Source organism: Columba livia, chromosome 6 (assembly GCF_036013475.1).
Source record: "Columba livia isolate bColLiv1 breed racing homer chromosome 6, bColLiv1.pat.W.v2, whole genome shotgun sequence".
NCBI lineage: Eukaryota > Metazoa > Chordata > Aves > Columbiformes > Columbidae > Columba > Columba livia.
In genome coordinates this window covers 3927533-3943785 of record NC_088607.1, presented here as the reverse complement: position 1 = coordinate 3943785, position 16253 = coordinate 3927533, and the positions used below count along the sequence as shown (strand labels likewise).

General features: G+C 42.2%; 1 protein-coding gene across 3 annotated transcripts in view; it reads left to right on the top strand.

Moving 5' to 3' along the window:
• The first annotated feature begins 3449 nt into the window (after positions 1 to 3449).
• The window catches only part of ZRANB1 (zinc finger RANBP2-type containing 1), a 40611-nt gene continuing 27807 nt past the window's right edge, over positions 3450 to 16253 (top strand). For 2 of the 3 annotated variants that reach the window (XM_065066757.1, XM_065066756.1), the window contains exons 1-2: positions 3450 to 3722; positions 15644 to 15740. The gene's annotated coding sequence lies outside the window, so the exon portion shown is untranslated. Of the gene's footprint in view, positions 3723 to 3885; positions 4088 to 15643; positions 15741 to 16253 lie in introns of those variants that run through there. The other variant, XM_065066758.1, reaches the window with a different exon arrangement.

Sequence of the window (16253 nt, the reverse complement as noted above, 5' to 3'; positions counted from 1 at the left end):
CCTAAATTAATGATTTTTATTGCAGAAAAGGAAGGGAACTTTCCAGCAATCTGCCTGGCTGGCACCCGGGAGGCACCGGCACCAAGGGTTCCTGTGTCAGTGCAGGGCTGACCAGGGAGGAGGAACCTGGGGTTCCTTTCCTGGGTTCCACTGGTATCCACGCGAAATTCGGCCAGCTGCTGGGATTTCATCAAATCTGTCCGTTCTGACATGGAAATTTCCTCTTGCTTCTTTCCTGAGCAGCTCGCTCTTGTTCTAGAGGAACTGGAAGGAAAGGAAGGAGATGGGATGGCTGAAGAGAAAGCAGTGGGCGTTCGAGGAACAGGGATTTATGATGTTCGAGAAGCGGGGAAAAAGAAAGCTGGAAGACATATGTGAGCAAATCACATTTTCAGATGTGAACGAAGGTGCATGGTTTTGCTATGGGATTATTCTGAGTTACAGAGGGCAGTTGCACACCCGGTTATTGAAGGCACATAGTCTCCAAGGCATGAGTGAATTCAGCTCTGCGAAGTTCCCAAAATAACACAGTAAGCTGTCAAACCGGTATGACTGTGTTACAAATTCCTTACTAGGGAGTTGAAATTTGTCCTGAAACTGGTGGAATAAAATTAAAATTTGGGGTGGAATGTAGGAAATGAGTACTTGCATACAGCTTCCACTTCCTCTAACAAAAATAGAATTATCATGCTGACATTTTAAAAAGAAAAAGATGATCAAATGCTAAATCTATTGAGAATTGGGTTATCAAGTCATGTAGATTTTGATTTTTCTCCACATTAGAAGTCTGAAAGCTATTATTGGAGAAAATACATGTGTAAATATCAATGTTCTAAACTGCTGAAAGGTCACTCCTATTGTATTTTATTGTTTAAGTCTAGAACAAATGGCAAACTCCTGCAAGGTAAACCTGGTGGGACTCGCCAGCAGTTTTTTGGGATAAAGCCAAAGACATGGCCTAGGGAATAACATTGACAACATCAAAAACATCTGCTAATTTGGAGAAGCAGCCAGGATTCGCTTTGGAAACTAATGGCTCTGGCAACTATTTTCAAGTTCAATTTTACCACATGCATTCACCTTCATATATTATACAGGTACTGGTTGCATTACTTGGAATGCTTCTGTTCAGCAGAACGACTATGCAGATATGAGAATCACTTGTCTCTAGAATTCTTCAAAACATTTTTATTTTCAGTTATTGATATTTTTTCTTGCCTGTGCAACAAGTCTGTGAAATTATACAAGTCTAGCATCATTAAAGCTCTTTTCTGTGTTGTGAAAGTACATCACATGCTCCTATTGTGCTGCAGGGCACTGCGTTTTGGTTAAAATATGTTTCCATGATCATCAAATGGTTTCCTGACATGTTTAGGAAATGTTCTGGAGGAATTTGAAGTGATATTTTCCCTCAAATTACATATTCCTTTTCCTATCTTTTTATGCAGTCTAATCTGTAACAATTATATCTGGAAATTTCCCATTGTTGCACAGTTGTGGCAGCCTTTAGGATTTACCCCACTTGTTGACTTACCTGACAGCTCTTCTATTATCTTGCCTAGATGCCAAGAGCAAGGGATACATTTTCAGAACCATTCCTAAGCAAAGAGGCGGCACAATTCCTTAAAATAAGGAATACTTCTTTTATAGGGCTTTTCCAAGTTCATCTGGATCTTGTATGTGGGCGTGTGAAAGAAAATACGGTTGTCTCCATCTTTTCTATAGCGAAATATATATAATTGTTGGTCTATTTCCCAACAGGGCCCAACTTGTTCAGTGGAGTCAGAAAGAGAATTTAGTAAATAACTAGTCTGGGAGAAATCACATTACACTCCCCCCCTCAAAATGTTTATAGGGAACTAATTTAATTGCAAATGAAGACAAATTTCTATTTCAGTCTCCATAAGTAATTACATTTTACTCGTCCTGACTCTGGTTGTAGTTGTTTGCTGGACAAAGGGATTTTCTCTATTGCAAGGCATCACTGCTCTGCTCCAGCATCTCAGGAGCTTTTCTCCTATGCTGGTTGAGCGAGAAGGGATGGACCCAGCTGGGTGGAAGAGGTCGAGTTTCCCAATGCAACACCCACTCCGAGGTGTTATCTGACAATGTCCCTTCCACGGGAATGAAACCACGGAAATAAAAGTGCTAGAACTGCTGAGAAAGCCTGAAATAAAAAGTACAGACTGTGGTGGGGAAACAAAAAGTCAGTACCAAATGATGTAAGATCCATGAAGAAAAGAGCAAGGTTGTGGGCAAATACGCTTTTTCTGTCAGCGAGCCTACAACAGCAGCCTAGGGAAGATGCAGACTCGCAATTTTTGAGTAGAAAGCAAAAGAAATGGTTCAGTGGCAGGCACGAGGATTGAACCCAAGCAGCCTTTATTGGCTTTTCCCCCAGAAGAGGAGCAAACGGGCTTTGCACTGCATGGCTGTGGCTCGGCTGGAGAGTCCTCTGGGCTGGTCAACATCCCAACTCCAACCCACACGCTCGCTGTGGGAATGGCCGGAATCTGCACGTGCACGAGGTTCTATCTTAGTATGAGGAGAAACTTCTTCACTTTGAGGTGCCAGAGCCTGGCCCAGGCTGCCCAGAGAGGCTGTGGAGTCTCCTTCTCTGAGACATTCAAACCCGCCTGGACATGTTCCTGTGTGATCTGCTCTGGTGACCTGGACTGGATGATCTCCAGAGGTCCCTTCAACCCAACCAGCCTGTGATTCTGTGGAATCGTGACAGTTTATTTATTAGCAGTGTTTAAGGGTGTATTTTGCTACGGAAGAACTGAAGGAATTAATGACAATCTACTAAAGGCCGGGGGGCTGTACAGCCTGGGCATGAGACCCTCTATCACCATTTTATTCTTATTTATCACACACAGATGTTTCCCGTCAGGACACTGGAAGGGTCCGTTGCCACATTGGTTGTATTTTTGATGGCTGCTCTCTGGCAGGTGCCACCACAAGGGTTTATGTTTGTTTGTTTGTTTGTTGTTTGGTTTGGGTTTTATTTTTTCTTTTTTTTTTTTTGTTTGTTTGTAGGGGTTGTGTTTGCTTTTGTGGTTTTTGTTGTTGTTTGTTTGTTTTTTTAATGAGGGATGATCTCCATAGGAAGCTTCACGTTGGCTTCACAGCCAGGCGCTGGATGAGGGAAACGCTGCTGGACAGCAGCCGGGTTTGGTGAGGGGTCCCCGGCAGGACCCGGCTCTGAGGGGCCGCGGGGCGCCCGCCCGGGCTTAGAACGGGGGCCACCAGGGGGCGTGTCCGCCGGGGGTTGGGGGGCGTGGCCGGCAGGGGGCGGAGCGAACCCCATCGCCCAAGAGCCGGGCGCCCCAGCGGCAGGGATGACATCACCCGTTCTTCCCAAAGAGGCGCGCTCCGATTGGCGAAGAGGAAAGCGCAGGCTCCACCAATGGGCGGCGGGCAGGGCGGCAGGCCGGGCTGACGTACGGGCTGCTGGCCGTATGGGGGTTTATTTTGCTTTGGGCCGCTCCAGTCGCCGCCATTAGAAGAGCCCGGGGAGCGGGGCGAGAGAGTTCACCCCCCCGTTCCCCCCCCGCCGCGCCGAGTGGGAGCGCCCGCCGCCGCGGCAGGCGGCGCGTTGGGAGAGACCATGTCTTGAGCGGGGAGAGGACGCCGCAGCCAGCGGGCCGGGGGGTGGGGGGGCGGCGCGGGGCGCAAGCGGCTTCCAGCGCTGAGGCACGGTTCCCGGCGGCGGCGGCGAGGTAAACCCCTTTCCCCTCCCCGGGCGGCGAACGGGGCGGTGTGGGGGGGAACGGCCCGGCGGCGGGGGCGAGCCCGGCCGGTGAGCAGCCGGCGGAGCGGAGCGGAGCGGGGCCGGGGGCGGCCCGGCCGAGGGCCCCTGTGGGGATTCGTCTCCTCCGGCCCCCCCCGGGGTCCCCGTCCCGCGGGGAAGGGCCTTTGGCTCCGGCGGGATGCGGCGTCTGTCCCTCCGTCCCAGCAGCGCCGGGTGCGGGTTGTGGAAAACGGCGTTAGAGCAACAAGAGTCTGGGTACAAAAGGCAGGAAACTCTGAATTTTGTGCCGTGGTTGCTGCTCGAACGCTGGCCTGCAGTGCCTCGCTCTGCTGGGTGAGATCATGCTCTGCTGCCTCCCACTTCTTCCCCCCCTCCTTTTTTTATTACAATTTTGGATGTGCTTCTTGTGATCTGTATGCAGTGGTGGAATCGGTGACGGGAGCTCCTTGTGTCGGTGTATTTTGGGCAGCACAACTCCCATGATACTGTCCGTAGTACAATATCACGTATTGCTGATAGTTTATCAGAAACAGGATACGCTGTTTCAAAATCGAGCTTGTTTTTTGTGAACTGAAGATTGGAAAAGTTAAATTAATGAGGCAAACCGTGTTAATCTGCCTGAGTCTTTCTCAGTCCCACACTGCGGCAGCTGCGGGCCAGGATCAGGTGAACTTCTCTGCGGAGGTCGGGGATGTGTCTGTGGGTCTGTCCTTCCAGTGCTCCATCCCCAGAGCACCCACCGCTCTCTTAGGAGAAATTATGGGAGAAATCACGATTCTGTGAGATTAATCAGGGTCTCCTGCCCGGCAGACGCAGCAGGGCTGCTGACAACTTTTTGCTGCCGCGGTGACTTTCAGTGATACACCAATAATGACAACTCTTTTCTAGAATTCTTGGAGATTCGATGTAGTAAACAAGTGTTGTTTGACGGGCTTTGTGCGGTGCGTGATCTGTCTGCTCGCTGGCTACCTACTGTGTCGTAAGCGGTGGAGCTGGCGTGTGAGTTTAACACATTGATACCTTTGCTGATGCAAAAACTGAAAGGTGAGATGTCTTCTGTGTAATTCCTTAACCTTCTCCTTTCTCCAACACACCTGGTGTTAAAGCTCGTTCTGCCGTGAGTAGAACCTTGTTAAAGTAGTTCAGGAGAGATTTGTCACGCTGAGTTTTACCTTTTCTTCTGCTAATCTCACATTTTGTCTTTGATGCAGAAGAGATTTGTGAAGCCCATATTGTTCTTTGCTTTCTTTTTTTCGGTGGTTACGCAGAGCGGGGGGACAGGTAAGCAGCAGGAGGTGTTCTGGAACTCCTATTTGCGTCCTTCCGAAGGCAGAGTTGAATTGTTGTCTCAGCACACAGTCTAGCATGTCATATATAAAAGATCACTTCTGATTTAAGTCTGTCACAGCATTAGAAGGGAATAATGCTTTTGGATGCATTGCGTTTTGTAGGAGTCGTGAAGCTCTAATTATGTGGTGTAATCCTCTTGAAGAAAAAAGAAATTATTACCTTATGCTGCTTAAATAAGGCCAGGCAGATGGGGATGGCCGATGAGGTCCTACTCTGTTATTGTAGACCTGTACCCATTAGCATTTTCTCAGAACTATAATTAAAAATACTAATTTAATTGGAATGCTGAGTGGCATAAGAGCATCAAAAGGATTCATCACAGAAGCATGCCTTAAATTGGAGGCTAGTTAAAATGCAAAATTGGTTAAGGAAACATCTTTGGTCTTATGTAGCCTTGTGTATGACCATTCTGATCCTACGTCGTTCACTACGTAAATTCCTTGGGAATGGGAAATCCCGGCCATCATTGGTGTTCTTTGCAAGATGGATCTGTAACTAAGTCAGAAGTGTAAGTAGAAAATACTTTACTCATTGTATGAGCAGTTATTTTTAATACAGTCAAGCAAATGTACTCTCAGGCACTTTAATGTGAGATTTACTGGCCCCTTCACGTGGTGTTAGCTTAGATGTTCACATTTCTCTTTCCAGCTTCTCTTTGCCATATCAGTTTTGCACCGGCTTGAAATTGTGCAGAACTTCAGGTCAGGACATTCTTTATCACGGTCTGCCATCTACACATCGCAGCAAAACATCTGAACTGCTATGGCCACTTCTGTTAGTAACCTCCCCCCAAAATTTGAAGACTGGGTTATTTTGAGCTCTTCAAAATTTATGTCAACAAGTCATCCTCATTTTAACTGCATGAATTATGCTCCGCAGTCTCCTTGTTCTAAAATGGAACTAAATTTCAGTTTGGCAGCTGAAAATGGCTGGCTTAGCTGTAACAGAGTTCTTTTTTTATATAGTACTACATATGAATAGGGAAACGAGGCAAAGTTGAAAAGAGAATTTTTTTCAACACACCTGATGAAGGGCTTTCCACTTGTCAAATAGCATAGCTTGGTAAAATCGGTTAAATAAAATACAGTTATAACTTAATCATGTCAGTTGAATGGATTTTATTGTACCTTAAGATTTCTATGTTCTAATTAAGATCTCAAACAGTAAGACTTCAGACGCTCTCCTGGTACTTTCTCTTTTTCGTAGTACTTGTTGGGTAGCTGGCGTTGCTTTAGCTTGCACAGAATCTGGTTGATTTTGTGGCTGTTCAGTTTTGAATCATCAATTGCCGAAGCACCGTTTCTCACAAATACGCAGTTAATTCTTTTGGAATTTTCTTGAAATACAAGTTTAATAATAGGCCCATTACCTCTTTGGTACCTGACAGTTGACATACTTGAAGAATTGTAGGACTTAAGCATCAATTCTGAGAACACGCTTAGTTTATCATAATACTTTGTATTTGTGGCATGGGCAGGTTTTCAGAAGCTCTGTAGTCAAAGTGGAGTTGTATCCACCTGGTGTGTTTTTCAGAACAGCTTTTTTCCCGTCCTGCTGTCCTGTTTATGAACAAACTAATTGTGGCGAAGACCCGAGTGGGTGGTGAGTTGGAGCAGGGAGTGAGTGCTGTGACGTTAGAAGGAGGATCTGTCTTCAGGAGGAGGGGGCTGATCCGGAGACCTCGGTTCGAGAAAGCGGGAGGGATGGTGGATTTGTTTCCAAGGAACGCAGGAGGGTGATAAACTGGTCACAGTGTGGTTGCTGGTATGCGTAGAGCATCTTGCCTACGGAGCAGCCGAGTTTGGAGCCCTTTTTTCATCTTTTACTGTACAGCAGATATAATTAAGTTGGCATTTTTCCCTTTGGTTAGTTGAATTTATCCTGATTTAGCGTGTTCTGCTTGCTCTTAAAACAAGGATACTATTGCATCAATTTTAATTTGTAGTAAGGTGGGTTTTCTTTATCTTTTGCTGAGAATGGCTGCTAATTTTGCTGGTATCCACATATACATTTTAAATTAACAAAAGTTAACGCGTCTAAAATGCAGAAGATGACACAGAATTTACATCTGTCTTTAGGGTTGAGCTTAGAATTGAGCTGAAAATACTTGAAGTAATGAGAGGTGGGTACAAAATGAATAGAGGGCGTGCAACCTGCTGGCCGGGGGACTGGAAGGATGGACCCGTGTCTATTTTGGGAGGTGTAAATAGGACTTAACTTGCTGAAACTGTCTGTTGTGAGCAAGGAGGCTGCAGTATTTTTTCTTATTTCTTTAAAAATGTTTCTCCTTCCTCCCACTGTGCCAGAATCCAATACATGGTGATGTGTTATTTGCGTTATGTTTGCCATTATTTTTGTAAACAAGTGTGAATGTTCCTCCTTGTGATTCTTTGACTTCAATTTGATTTAGCCTGGAGTCCTGAGTAGCTGTTTTTAGTGAAACTGAAAAATTCTGAGTTACTGGGGGGTTTACAGACATTAAGAAATTTTTGTAAGTATGTTGGTGTTCTGTCTTCTAGATATTCAGGAGGTTGCTTTCCTGAGCTAAAGAAAATTGTCAGAACTGTGATGTATGTGATTCTGGAGAAAAATAACTGTTTTGTTTTTGTTTTCACTAGATTATTATGGTCAAGGAATCTTTTAGTGGCTTTGAAGCTGCACGTACTTTTCTAGATCAGTTCATTTGAAAACTGCGCGGCTCTTGGTGCTCAGTGGATTATCTAGCGAGAAAAACGACTGTCATAAAATTAAGAAATAGGGTTAATGCTAGCAAAACATGGGAAATTTGCTTTTTGCAGGTAATTGTTGGTTTATGGGAGAATCCTGTTTCTTGTGGTTGTAAAGACTGTCAGTGCATTGTGTAAATGTTGACTTGACTTCTTCTAGGCTAAGGAGCTTGGAAGTCTTCTGTCCCATTCACCTTCCTGGTACCTGAGCGGGGATTCAGTAGATGGCTGCAAATTTATTAGTTGCTATCTGAATATTTCACTGAAACAGCTTCACACTAGAGGTCTGAGCCTTCTCTCTTCTGCAGTTTCAACAAGTGTTGAGTATGAACTTGTTTTTGTGCTAGACTCTTCTTTTATTAGCTCACACTACCATGACAAATCAGGAGTACTTTGTACTAAGTGTCTTATCAATCTCTGATTGTCATTTTATGCCTTCTGTCAGATGGGTTTAGGCTTTGCCTTACTGTGTGCTTGTTGAAGCTGATTTTTATCTCGCTGAAGGGTTGTGATGGTCATCTGGACTATTTACATATATTTTGACCTCTGCATTACTGTTTAGTTTGGCAGGGGTAAAAATGATTGTCACCTCCTGGCTTTTAAATGGTTTATTTGGAGAAGGTTGTTCAGCATTTAGTAGAAATTTATCCCATCCCCCAAAACCAGAAGTTTTACTGTTTTAGAGTTGTTACTCTGAAACTTTCTGGCTACCATGGAGTACCTTGCAGTGATTAACTTGGGGTTGTTGGATATGTATTACGAGCAAAATACAGATTACTAATCATAAAGTTAAAAAGACCCAAACCAATAAACCAAACCCCAAAAAACAACCACCACCAACTGATATCTCCTCTATAAGGAGTTTGAATTTGTTTTCCCTGTGATATTTGATACTAGTTCTTTGCACAATGTTAAGCAATGACATACACAGAAGTGGTTTTTATGTGTGCTGTGATAATGGCATTTTTTCTTATCTCTCTTTTTTTCCCTCCTTTTTGTTTTTGCTACTTTGCTGTCTAGCCAGCATCTTAAGAAGAGCTGGATAAAAATGACTGTAGCTTGTATGGTTTACTTGAACTAGAACTAGTCTTAAATATAGCCCAGTTGCAAATGCCTGTACCAAAGATGGTCCTTATCTGTATCTGAGAGCACCTTGCTGTTCATTAGGAGGAAAGTACACAATAATCGATGTTGAGCGTGTGTTTCCTTGATTCATTTGGAGGCAGGTGAGGTTTTTTTCCACCAAATAGTGAATATTTCTGTATGTAGCTATGATGTGATTTATGGTCAGCCAGTATCAAGGAGGTCCAGGGGATAGTTATTAGAACTGAATGTCACAGGTACGAGTTAAAACTTGTTCATTGGTTGTTGGACAGGTTTAAGTGTTTTTAAGTGTTGATGTCTGACTCCACAGTGTTTTTTTTATTCAGAGCATGACATCTGGTTTCCCTCATCTTGTGTGAGGATGGCTGAGATTAAACAAAACTGTGTCTCATATATTACGCATATAGTTTAAATCTAGATAAAGTATTTTTGTTGTATTTGACCACAGTTTTTATATAGAATCCTCTTGTTCAACTTCTGTACTTTGTCTGATGCAAATGTCTTAAAAATGACGTTTAAATGATCCTGTTGTGTTTTATTACATATATTGTTACTGTATTGTACGTCTTTTCTTGAGTCAGTATTAATCTGTTGCTGTTTGTGATGATCAGATTCATTAAATGTCACTGGCTGTATTTATGCAAATACTCTATCATAGCTCATTATTTTGAGTCACTTTGCTTGGTTTTTGATTAGTGTTGTGTGGGAGATGCTGTGTATTATGTAACTGTTGATCTGCTTAGTCTCATTTTCCCAAATGGTATTGGTTTCTAAGTAAGCAGTCGTATTTAGCCCATACTAATGTGTAGTAACATCTCATCTAAATAGCTGCTCACTTTTAATTGAGTTTAAAACAAAACAAAAACCCCTGCAAAATGCAGCTCATGAAATAAGAAATAGGACTGAACTGCAAACTGCTGCGGCTTTTTCTTACAGATTGTTTTCAGCAGTTAAGGTTTTCCTTGCTTTTCGTCACACATTTAATAGAGCCGTAGGTAGTTTGACCCGCTTGAGAAGAGTAACAAATAAAATAGCAGCTTGTACTTCGCAAGTTACGCAGCAGGATTAACTGTAGTGGTTAAGAGCACAACAAAAGCTTCAAGGGATAAACATCAAAATAAAATAAAAGAAGCAGAAAGAGTGAAAATTTTGTCTTGTCAAGTATCTGTTAATTCTGTGACGAGTTCAGCTTTTGCAGAAGAGTCTGTTTAGGTTGGGATGTAGACTTAACTATGAAGTTCATTGTCAATTAATGTATTTCAGATGTCTTCTAAGGTCTGTGACCTCCCACGTGTTTGACTTTGTGATGCATTGAACACTTGCACAATTATGGATCCTTTTGCGTGAAAACTGCGTGTAATTTCTCTTCCTTATGCATAGTTGTGCTTTAAGTTTATTTGGAAAGGCGGCGGTTGGATTGGAAGCGTTGAACAGAATATTTAGCAGTAAGATGAAGCAAAGTCACTGTAATTGTTCTGAACGTGATAAATACCTGTTAAAGTAGACTTAAGGTGCTTTGAAATGAGATACAAATCCATAAATCAAAAGGAGAGCAATGTTTTATTCATTGTATGTGAATGACGCCTGTCAGAATTCACCCAATGAACAGACTTCCAAATATTTTCAAAAGTTACTGCTTAGTCAGTTATAACTCCAACCCTTTCAGTTTTTCTTTTCTCATGCACTCCTTATGTAATAGTTTGTAGATTGTGTGGTGACTTACACGGCTATGATTCGGTCTTTAATAGAACTTTTTGCTGATCTGTTTGGGATGGTATCCTTTTATTTTTAAAGAACTGTCCTAACAACCAAAGCAAACTATGCTTGCTTGATAAATTCGTTGCTTCAGTGTATTCAGGCTAATACAGAAGATGCTTCCACGTTTGTGACTTTGCAGTAACCTTTCCAGTCTTTATTTTAATACATAGTTATTGCCTTTACTGTGAAGCTTCCAGATTCAGCACTGATCTGAGTTGCTTGTCCCATTGACAAGGTCAATGTTCTTTTTTCTTTTTTAACTAATTTGCAGTGACGACAATGGAATTTATTATTAGTTCCTGTCAAACTATAGAAGCCTCGGTTCACGTTTTATGCTTTTAATATACTGATCTGTTGAGGCTTATGCTGAATTCTTGAGAAAGGAGTCATGCAAGAGCAGTGAGGAGTTGAAGGGGGAGTAAGTAAGTTTAGGAAGTCAAGAGAATAGTGTCAGTGAAGTTCCACTGTAGAAAATTAGCTGAGGCAGATTTCACACAAAAATCAATTCTTAATGCTTGCAATAAGTTTCAAAGAGTTTTTAAAATATGTAAGTTGTTTTTCTTGGAGCGTATTGACAGCGTGATACTTCACAAGGATTCATGGACCCAGAAAACAAAAGTGATTTTGAGCCTGTTAAGTAACGGCATCTTTTATGTAAGAAATCGGCATCTTTTATGTAAGAAATCGTCGAGGAGGTTTTCGGAGAGTTTGCAAGTTTAAAAGAAACAAATTAGCCTTTTTGATTTGAGCTTGTGTACAGCTCTGTTATCCTCCAGACCTGCCTACTGGCTGTATTTAAAAATTGGCAAAACCTTTTGTTTGAAGAGTCCCTTGGTACAGCGTATGTCAGCTTTAGAGAGACTGCATGGTTAGAGAGTGGCAGTGTTGAGAAATGTATTTGTTTGGAAACAGTGAAGTCAAACCATTGCTTTCTTCCCAACTGTGAACAGTTGACTCAGGTTCATCTTACGCATCTTTTAAAAATGTTTTGCAGAACAAAACCCGCTACAGCTCTCTGAATTCAGGCTGGTGCGTATTTGATCACAACCATTTAAGGTGATAATCCAGATGTGTGATTTTTAACAGGTTTTCCTTTTACAGCTTTAGTTGGAAAGCTTATTTGTGTATAAATGAACGTCAGTTTTCTAAGAAGTATGCTAATTTTTATGGGAAGAGATTTGACACAGTGATGTATAAGAGAGAACACTTCTGAAAATGTGTCAAATTATGTGGGGTTGATCACAGGCAATTTTTTTCTTCCAAAAGCTGTTTGTCCGCTGTGTGTATATATGAACTTCAGCAACGTGCTCCAGCTGTTAGTGAGCAATTACAGCTGCCAGTTCGAGACCCTTTCTCGGTAGACGTGTATTTAAATACACCATGTTTCATAATAGATAAAGGATACAGTCGGTGAAAGTGCTGCTGTTTGATCTCACTTTGACACGCGGTCCTGTTCCTTTTTGTGGCTGGATGTGTGAAAGGTGTTACTTCTACACTCAAACTGCTGAGTTAATAAATTCCGCGTCAGGTTATAGAGACCTCTCTTTTGGAACAGGATGCTTCTGCTTATTTTCTTCCTGCAAAAAGTTGCTTCAGTGTTTTAAAACAAAGCTAAATACACCAGCCTCTTTCTGTTTGGAGCAGCCTCATGGAGGTGAAGGGAAGGAGGTTGGATCTCTTTGCCCTGGCAAGTTTGCTGAAGGCTTAAGTTGATACCTAAGCTCCCTTTGCCCTGTAAATACAGAGCCAGTTAGCTTTGTTTGAAAATCCACACGCATGAGCAGAACAAGGTGGGAATGCTGATTTGATCTGTGTAATTACATAAGGCTTCTGCCAGCACAGATGTGCTTCTGACATAACCAAAAAATCTGTAGTGTAGACTGGTCTAAATCAGCATCTGGCCTGTTTGCGGAGAAGGGCTCGATTATTTAATGAAATGGAGCTCCATATTGTTCCTGGTTTGAGCCAAGGGAAAAATAACTTCTGGACGCAGCGAATAATTAAATTGAGGGGAGTGCAATATATCCTGTCATAGAAATGTTATTTGAGGACTTTGTTGTTTCTTACCAATTCCTGTATGCTGGTTTATATTTTCCCGTGCACCTAGAAAGAAGAATATTCTTAAGTGGAAACAAAGTAGAAGAAAAGTTTCGGATAGTTCTAGGGGACCTTTTCCGATTGACTTCATTTTGTGAAGAGGTAGTTCTGCTAATGTTTTTATTTTTCTTTGTTACTTGATTTATGATAATTTAATACGTTCTCTTCCTTAATGAGCTACTCCACTAGTTTGTCTAGAAGGTATTTAGCACACTGTATAAACTGATCAACTGGAACTCGCTTGGCGTTTTGTGGGTTTTTATTTGTCTGCTCTTGCTGTGTGGACATTAAGACTTGCACCTGTGCCTTGCAGTCACTCTTTTGCTGTTTCTCTGCAAGAAGACGTACAATATGATTCAGCTTCTCCTCTCTGAAGAATCTAAAATAACAGGTTAACTTGAAGGCAAAGTGGCAAAGAAGTAATTCCGAAGGAATGTAACGAGCTTCAAACTGCTCAGCAGCTGGATAATGATCATGGATCACCAGTAAATCGGATGGTTCTGGTGCCTCTGGGGTGGGGTGCACTTGAGGGGTCACACAGGATTGGAAGGGACCTCAAAAGATCATCTAGTCCAATCCTAAAAGAAAAACAAACTAACAAAAGCAATATGTGGAAGTGCTAAATTTCCTCACCTAGCTGTGCCATGGTGGGTGTTGGCAGAGCTGTCCGAGAAGAGAAATTGCGTTGTTCCATTGAGCCTTCATAATAACCCGAGGCCTCGTGCTGGGAGGTGGTGAGCTCATATCTCAGAGGCTTTCAAGCCCGCAGATACTGAGCCTCTCTAAGAATTAAGTCTGAAAGCATCCAGCTTTTTAGAGAGTGCAGAGAATAATTGCAGCTAAAAACCTAATCTCATGATACGTATGAAAGCTCTTCTGTAGCACAGTGTATGCTGTGCTGTTTAGTTTCATGAATAATATCTTGGTATTTGTTTAGATCATTTTTCTAACCAGCTGCTTTTTGACTTCAGCAGCAATCTCCTTTCCCAGCTTTAGTATCAGTAGCACAGATGACACTTTGTTTTCTTGCCCTGTCCCAGATGTGGGCTGGGATTTGTTTGCGATGGAAACTGCTGCGTTTAAGGCTTTTCAAACTAGGGCAGGTAAGAGACCATTTCCAGTTACAGATCCCTCTTGAGCTTCATCACACATTGTCTGCTGATAGCGCTTTTGATTCAGAGCATTACAGACTGAAAACACACTGGCTTCTGCTCAGGTAGAAATCACTTCAATGCCCAAAACAAGCTTCAGAATATTGGGACAGCCACTTTCTGCTTTTCCGTTGTAGCCCAAGTGAAACTGTCCTTGGCTGTTGTGCTGGTGGCCGTTGACAGGTGTACGAATGGGGAGCTGCTTCCTTCTCGATTCTGAAAACCACATTCAACTACTTTAAGTTCTGAACTGGGAAACATTAGTATCTCAAAAAACTCTCTATTGTTTATAGAGAGAATAAGCTTATTAAGGAATGTTAAAGTAATTAGAAACTTATTTTGGAAATTAGGGAAAAAAAGCCTTGAGCAAATGAAATAGATAAATCTAGCATATAGTGTGTTTTGGCAAAGCTTTAGTTTGTTTATGGGGCAGAGAAACTGTTTTTCCTCCAAGTTTCTGAAAAGTCATCTTTATGAAGTTGCTTTTAGTAAGATCGAGTTGACGTTGTATTCTCACGTATGTATTTTTCACTTATTTTCTTGCAGGTATGGATATGGGTATGATCTCACTCCTTTTTCTTCCCATTATGCACGGACATGGACTTTTATGAGCGAATGGTGGAGGGGAAGCAGTAGGAAGTCTAAGGAATGTGCTGAGAAGGCAATTAGTCTGACACAGTTTTATAACGTATAGGTGGGAGTGAAGTGCTCTGCAGGCTGTTCAAACAAGTAACGTTAGAACCCGAGCTTTATGAGAAAGCTTTATGTGTTCCCGATTGCTCATCTTCTATCACGAAGCATAAATATGGATCGCTGCTGTAAAGGATAGTCCTGCCCTCTCTCCTGGCCATGCGATAGCTCCTCATTCATGCAGCCACCTGATCTGGTGAATAGATCGGAGTCGAGCTGCTGGAATAAACCTTTGCTGTGTGCTGGAGCCCATGGGAGGGAAATAGTAGCAATAAGGGTGACAAATTTAAGTGGACTTTTAGCTGTGCTTTGGTAGAGCAAGGTGTGCGTGGAGAATGTACTAACTCATAAGACATTGCCAAATTGGAGAACAGCTATAAACTAATTTTTAGATCGATGTGTTTAGTTTGGAATTGGATCCTGTTGTGTAACTTCTCTTTTGAGTTTTCGTTTACTAGACTCCTGGTGTTCTTGTTATCCAACAGAGTTGTGGTGTAATGAATGAAAATTGTCAGTCAATTGATACAACAAATCTGTATTTTAAACAGTTTTGCGTGCTTAAAAATGCCACGTAATTGAGTCATACATGCTGGGGAATGATTCTGTGGTAAAGGAGGATATAGACTGTATGTATTTTTCTGTTTGTGCTTTATCTACCTGCCTCTCCCTTTCCCTCTATTGTGCCCCTTATACAAACTGGAGGGAATCAACACTGCTTTTTTTCCTTCCCCATCCTAAGTTTGAGAGTCCAGTAAGAGTATTTATGGATGTTTTGCTGTGAATTTGCAGTTGGTTGAATCTAGTGCTTTTACTTCAGCAGACCGGTTGCATGTGTGGCAACGGATTCTTTATCGGTTTATTTTAACCAGTCTGTATGTTAGTCTCAGCAGGTCATGACTGAGTTTAAACAAGTATATTGGGATCAGAATAGGTGTGGCATTTAATAATTAACCTTCTGGTTACTCAGGTCCAGTAGGGAACCTGTAATGAGTCTGTTCTCATTTTGTTTACAGGAATAGTTACCTGCTTAGTGTCATCCTTCGTATTTGCAATCTGAGGAAAAGGTCTGAGCCAGCATGAAGACAGAATCGCCCCTTCACTAGAGAAAAAGTGAGTTGGAATTGGATTGTAATCTGCATTTGCAGAATGAGAACACTGTGTCCATTTGTCAACACACACAGCTTGTGCTTCCCTTCAAGTGGCATTTGAACTTTGTAACGCTGCTGTTATGAGCGATGTCCAACCAAGGCCTAGTTTTAGATGAGCACGTGTACAAAATTTTCAAATGTATGCATTTTATGTGAACTCCTACACCCTGCTTTCCTGAAACAACCGCTTACTCATTGTGTGACTGCCCACCTGATACGCTCCTTCCTTCCAAATCCTGTGAGGTCTTGCAATAGGCCTCACAGGATCTAGACTTTGTGTGACTTTTACTTCAATAAGTTAATATTTGTGACTTGTTTCTGTGGCTGTACGGGTCTTCAGCATTCTCAGTGCTTCATGTGTATCTGTTTTCTGAATTTGTTTTGGAAGCCTGTGTTCAAATTTAAGAAATTCCGGAACTGCAGGACTGAGTTTTCCTCTCTGCACTAGGAAATCCCTAATTCTGCATTTAAAATG